Source organism: Nyctibius grandis, chromosome 1 (assembly GCF_013368605.1).
Source record: "Nyctibius grandis isolate bNycGra1 chromosome 1, bNycGra1.pri, whole genome shotgun sequence".
NCBI lineage: Eukaryota > Metazoa > Chordata > Aves > Nyctibiiformes > Nyctibiidae > Nyctibius > Nyctibius grandis.
In genome coordinates this window covers 1,940,416-1,946,835 of record NC_090658.1, presented here as the reverse complement: position 1 = coordinate 1,946,835, position 6,420 = coordinate 1,940,416, and positions in this window count along the sequence as shown.

Below are 6,420 nucleotides of genomic sequence, written 5' to 3'. Positions count from 1 at the left end.
TTACGCTGCTGAAAGACGGAAAAGTTTTTCCTAATGGTTAAATTTATTTCCCTCCTAATGTTGGATGACTGCTTGCTCTACTTATGTGTGTTACTGGTAAGTAAAAAAAAAAACCCAAAACTCTCTTAAATCTATTTATCCTCTTTTAACTGTATCCTTGTTAGAGGGTTTTTTAATACAACCAAGGTACAGTGGTCATTCCAGTTAGTTACATCAGGCTCTATTCTTGTTCTTGCTCAAGAAAAACTCTCATAGATGTTAATGAGATATATATATATATGCATAAAGATTCAGTGCTGCATATAGACTAATTTATTTTCATCTCAAAGGTAACAATTCTATGTTCTCTTCACTGTGGAGAAATACCTGATCTAATGTAATCATTTTAATAATTGGAAAGCCTGCGATTTTTCCTTTTGCAGGTAACTTTAACTCCCTTTACACCATCAGTACTTCCATTTCTCCAGCCACTTTTGTGGTCTGAGAGTATTAGTATTGCTTGTCTACTGTACAACAGCTATCTCAGATTTGATTGTTCACATAATTTAATTACTAATTCAGGCTTACATGATTGTAAAGTATGTTCGCCTCTTGCATACACAATCGGCTATAAATTACTACGTAGGAGTAGCATCGTTTTAAGTGTGCTCAGTAGCTGCCAGCAGTCACTCTGTTACAAATTGCTAGAGTAATGAATATGAGGGAATTCTGTCCACTATAATCAAAACCATTTTGTCACCTCATATGAAACTGCCCAATATTATTTTGTTCTGTTCTTAGATGTCAGGGGGAACACTTGAGCCAGTGCTTTTGTTGTTAATAACACAGAAGATGGAGCAGGAAATGCTCTCCTGTCTGATTCACAAACGAGCTATTATTGCTTAATTTTCCATCTTCTCTGTACAAGTTACTCTACCAGACATTTTGACATACTCTCAGTTCGTTGCTTTTTATATATCCTGACAAGCAAATTTTTTCAAGCCTTTCCAGTCTCTGCATACGGCTGAATTTTTTATGTCAGTACCAAATTCTTTTTACTACCAGTGGGTTCCACTCATATGCATAGTGCAGCAAATCACAAAGCCCACAGTATCTTTTCTTCAGTCTCTTTTATGAAATAATTCTTGCACTAATAGCTAGATTATTTTTTCACTTCCCACAAGTATCTGGAAATATATGCTAGTATATAATTTCTATTACTTTACTAAAGCCTCCTAAAAGTTATTTCTTATCCTGATGCATTAAGTATAAAATTAAGCTTATAAATTATTTGTTTTGTGTGTGTCTTTAGAACAGAAATACTGAACAGTTCCCGTCCAAGTGTAGCCTATACCTGAGCAGAGTTTGTCAGTCCGTGAACGTTGTACTGGCTTGCACCTTATCAGTGAAACTGGAGCCTGGGTTAAGGGGCTAGCCTAACTCCTCTCTGGCATCAAAATCAAAACAGTACAACTTGTGTTTTCCTCTGGAGAAAATGGCCTTGAAAAAAGCAGGTAGGATCAAAAGGAAAGCAGTTCTGTTACCTGTTCTGATTGAAGCTTGACATGTCTAATGCTGTCTGTCTTTCGATCTGCTCTTAGACCTATAGCACAATAATAAGAAAGTCTGAAATTCCAAAATCTTGAGAATATCTGACTTCTCCTTGGTGAATACCATTGTTGATCTGTTACTGCATTTTTAAATTTATTTATCTTTAGGTAAAAAAATAATAATTCAATCTCCCTTCTTATATTAGGCACTGTTTCACTGTATTTGTTTCACTGTTGTATATATTCAGGCCCTAAGGATAGTTATAGGATAGGCAGTCTGGGCGCTACCTGTGCTCGTTTTGGTATTTGAAAAAGTTAAAAGTATATCCATGCACCTCATTTTAAGTTTATTGCAGGTAGTCAAAACTAATGAATTTGAAAAATAAAATTAAAAAAAGGCAAAAAGTGAGGCAGATAAGCTTGTAGCTGTTGGCAAAGCAAAGCTAGTTTTCACATCACCTTTAATTTCTTCCGTGTAGTCTTTTCAGTGTGGATAATTTTGTTGATGTTTGAGCAATTTTGAGGATATTGGCAAAGGTGCAATACCTAGATTTACAGTTAGTAAACAGTCTTATTGCTACTCTTTTCTTTAGGCTTTAATTCTTTCATCCACCTAATTTGGAATATCTAATAAATAGTCTCACAACTGTAACAACGATAAATATTTTCACCTTAGTAAACCTAATACAACTTCTCCGATTTGTTTTTATAAATTTTTGTTTGGGAGGGGTTGTTTTAGGAATAATTGTATCTCTGAGAGGAAATTATAGTCTTGTTTTATAAATCTGACCTCAAAGAGAACCCTGATCTCAAGCTGTCTGCTGGAAGACTGTGGTGCAAAGGCCTTTTTCTTCATGGAAACTATGGGCCAGTGGGACAGGAGAAGCTGCAGTGCACGCCACTTTTCCTAGCAAAGGTATACTTAGACTGTCCTTGACATATTTTTTATCTAACTTGTCCTTCAAAACTTCTAATAAAAGAGATTCTGTAACCTTCCCTGTATCAAATTTTTCCTACTAGACCCACAAATACAGGGTTATTAAATTTAATGGAAAGGCTATGGGAATACAGTGTAATTGCGTGTAATTATATTGTGCAACAATGTGGGGAAAAAAGGTACATCATACGCTGTATTTAAAATGTATAAAGTACTGTGATGTTCTCCTGTGTTACTTTAAAAAATGTTAAATATGTTTCAAGCTGAAAGTATCACTTGTTAAGGCCTCTAAATTTGTGCAGTTCATAAATTTTTAAGCTGTTGTTTTTACTCCAGCAAAACACGAACAGTTCTGCAAATCGGAGGCCAGAACGTTTATTCATATGAGTATGTCATGGGAAAATGAGCAGAGCTCCTGGTGTCAGCAGGGTAGCTCCCTTGAGCACTAGTGTGTGAGGTTAAGCCTGATGACTGCAAGCTTGCTTGCTCAGGCTGACGTGCTCATGTGCGTGCACTTTCTCTTCATCTTCTATCTGACCCTCCAGAGAGAAGCAGCCTCAAGTCAGTAGCCAGACGATGAAAGAGTAGCACATTTCTTCTGTCTGGGAACTCAGTCAAGATTTCTTTCCTGACTACCCAGCTGCAAAATATTTACTATGAGAAAAAAAGAAACCATGGGAGCCTGTTTTATGGCAGCAAGGCTGCTCTTCCAAAAGAATATTTATCTAAAACTGCAGAAAAAACTTCTACCAAACACTATCTTCTCACATGTATTTTGATTCACAGGGCAAACATTATGGTCAGAGCTAAAGCTCTGTATCCTGTTTATCACGCATATGAATGTCAACATATATATTCCCTGGCAATTCCTTGCATGCATTTTTCATTCTCTTTTTTTTTTTTTTCCTACACAACAGCACATGCAAAAATATACTAAAAATATACGTTCATATTTTTTTTATTCTTTATTTTTCACCAGGGAGAAATTGAGTATGTTCTAGCAAGTGTGGGGGGTTTTACATGCACAATTTAACATGCACTTAAGAAGATGCTTTGTACTCAGCAGTCCTTACATAGAATGTTTAATTAAGCTGTTTGCCAATATCAGTGAGTTTGCACAACACAGTGTGCCTCTGATATCTAGTTTAACACATGAACATTCTCATTTTTTCCACAGTAATTTTCTTCAGTCTAACAGGTGGAGTTAAATGTGACTTCTGCATAAAAGGTCAAAAGTTAAAATACTAATCAGGCTGGGTTTATTTGTAATTACTTATTGATGAGGGTTTTTTTGTCAAATATGGTGTTCTTCAGTGACTTCACTGTACTTTAGTCAAAGCTAAAATAGAAGTTAAATTGGTTCTAAGGAATGCAAACACATTGAAGAAGTGCTTAAAGTCAAATAAGGAATCATGAGTTATCTTAATTTTCCTCACCTTTGGGATATTGAACTCCTGCAGGAACTTCTAAAGATCTTCCTATTTAGGTCATTTTCTTTTGTTTTATAAAGCTTTAATAGAGACACAAAAATATTCTTAACACAGTCCCTGTTCTCTTTTATCCTGTCATATTTTTCAACAGTTTTCTCCAATAAAAAAATGTCAGAAGTGACAACTGAATATTTTTATTAAAAATGAGCAGACTGATTTATCACTAAAAAACTACCTGACCCTGCTGACTCCAACCCCTCTAACTCTATTTTTAAGAGCCGTTATCACTCCTATTTTAAGCTTTCCATATAATGATAATAATGCTTGTGGAAATAAGAGATACTAAAAAGTACAAGATTATTTACTTCTTCCCTCTTTTCATTTTTTCATTTATATCCTTGCCACAAACCATGCACATTTTACCCACCCATTTATCCAAAAGTCCACCCGTACATTTAATTTCATATATTTTCCCAAAACAAATTTTCTTCTTCATTTACTAAAAATAGGATTTATTCACATATATACATGTATACTTTCCATAGGAATTTTCTCCACACTTTGACTAAGTATTTTAGTAGTATTTTAATAATTGTTTTAGTGCTTTTACTGTTAATTTTTCTGTGGTGTCTGCACATCTTGAATTCTAAAAAGCCTTGTAATGCTTTAGATTTTTTATGTCCAAATTTCAGTTGATTGTTATTGAGGGAAGACAAATCAGGGCAAGGTGTATTCTGTGGTTTGATTTGAAGCCTGTGAGCTTTGTTATTCTAATCTCTGTTGACACATGCTATGAACAAGTTAAAAAAAAAGTAAAAGCCCTGTCTCCTTCATTCTGAAGTAGACAGTTTCATTGAACCAGGAAATGTAGCATGGGAAGCCCTACCTGTGGAGTATGAAATGGTGTCACTAAGGGTATGAGATGGTTAGAAACCCTGAGCAAAATGCTGAAATTCATTGGCCGCTGCAGAACATAAGCATGTTGTTTATTCTCCCAGTTGTTCCTGCATGTGACAGAAATGGAAATCCTCTGAAATAACTAATGAATTCTGTTATTATGGTTGCTGGTGTCTTTACCATCTGAATACATGAAATTATTTAATGGGAGACAAATAAATAGCAAGGCAGAGAGTGACAGCTCCAAATAAGCCACATCTCTGGCTACCTCTCCCCTTTCCATTCCCCCTTCCTCCCTGTAGACAACATTGTGAAGGCAAAATGGCCACGCTGCTGTTAGGGGAAATTGTGCAAGTGACAAAAGCTGACATACACATAAATGTACAAATTTCTGACATCCACCAGTGCTGGAAGATGTAAGAATTACAACAATTAAAAAGATTGCTCTGGACTGCCGTTGTAATATTATTTATGTCACACGTTCAGAAGAACTGAAGAACCTTTAAAGCCAGCAGTCTGTGGTTGTGACACTTCACTGTTCTATAAATCAGGCAAAATTTCCAGGGTTAATTCTTTGACTGCTTTATACTATTGCCATAATCCAGTCTAAAAGTTTAAAAACGTGTGTAATCGTGGCCGAGTCTAAATCTAAGTTCCAGAAATACATCGAGTTGAAGCTGGCTGCTGTTGTAATAGTTCTACGCATTTTGAAGTGTTTTATTCTTCTCATGAGCAGCACCTCTTTCTTGCAAGGGTTACACTTGGTCTTATTGTCCAGCCAGTAACTGATCTCAGGCATTTGCAAAACTGGGAAATGTTCCCTAGTGACTCTTCATTCTTAATTACAAATGAAGACATGACCCTTAATGAGACTACAGATGGAAGAGTTTCCCTGCCATTCTGGAGTTCAGAAGTGTCTCCCACTGTCCTGCCATAACCAGGAAGGCTGTCAGTACATCGTTGCTGATGCCACAAAGTGTCGTTTAAAATAGGATGTTTTTCCTTGGAAGGTGCAGTTTCTTTCAGCAATAATTTGACTGAGACAGAGAATCTGCTTTTTTCTGCCATAGAAAAAGCTGTCAGAGAGGGCCAGGAGAGAGAGACAGCGAGAGTTACCACCCCTGGGAATTCAGGCCCTGAAAAATCACAGGTCCATCCCGAATCTAGTGGGAGCACGATGATACTGTCCCAGGGATTTCAAACTATTCTGCTGTTTTTAAGGAAAATTAAAATGATAATCCTGAGCTCACGTAGCAACTGTATCTTTTCTTGATAAGGTTTATTCATGGCATCATTTTTCCACCAGAGCTGACAATTTGGCTAAGTTTTGTGAGGAAATCTTATCTGAGATCAGCACACAGATTAAAGGTCTCTGGATATAGCCCAGTATGATGGTTCAGTATAACTCAGCAATTTACTTTGTCAAATCCTGATGATTAACTTATTATGACATTAGCAAACTGTCTAGTTTAGCATATTGCAAACATATATATATAACCCTAACTGAAGTAGTCTGAAGACAACATATTAAAACATACTTTTAACGTATTTTTCAGACTAAAATTTTTGTTTGAATTCTTCATTTGCCTAATGCAGTGTTATGACGACAAAATCTAAGAAGTTCCTA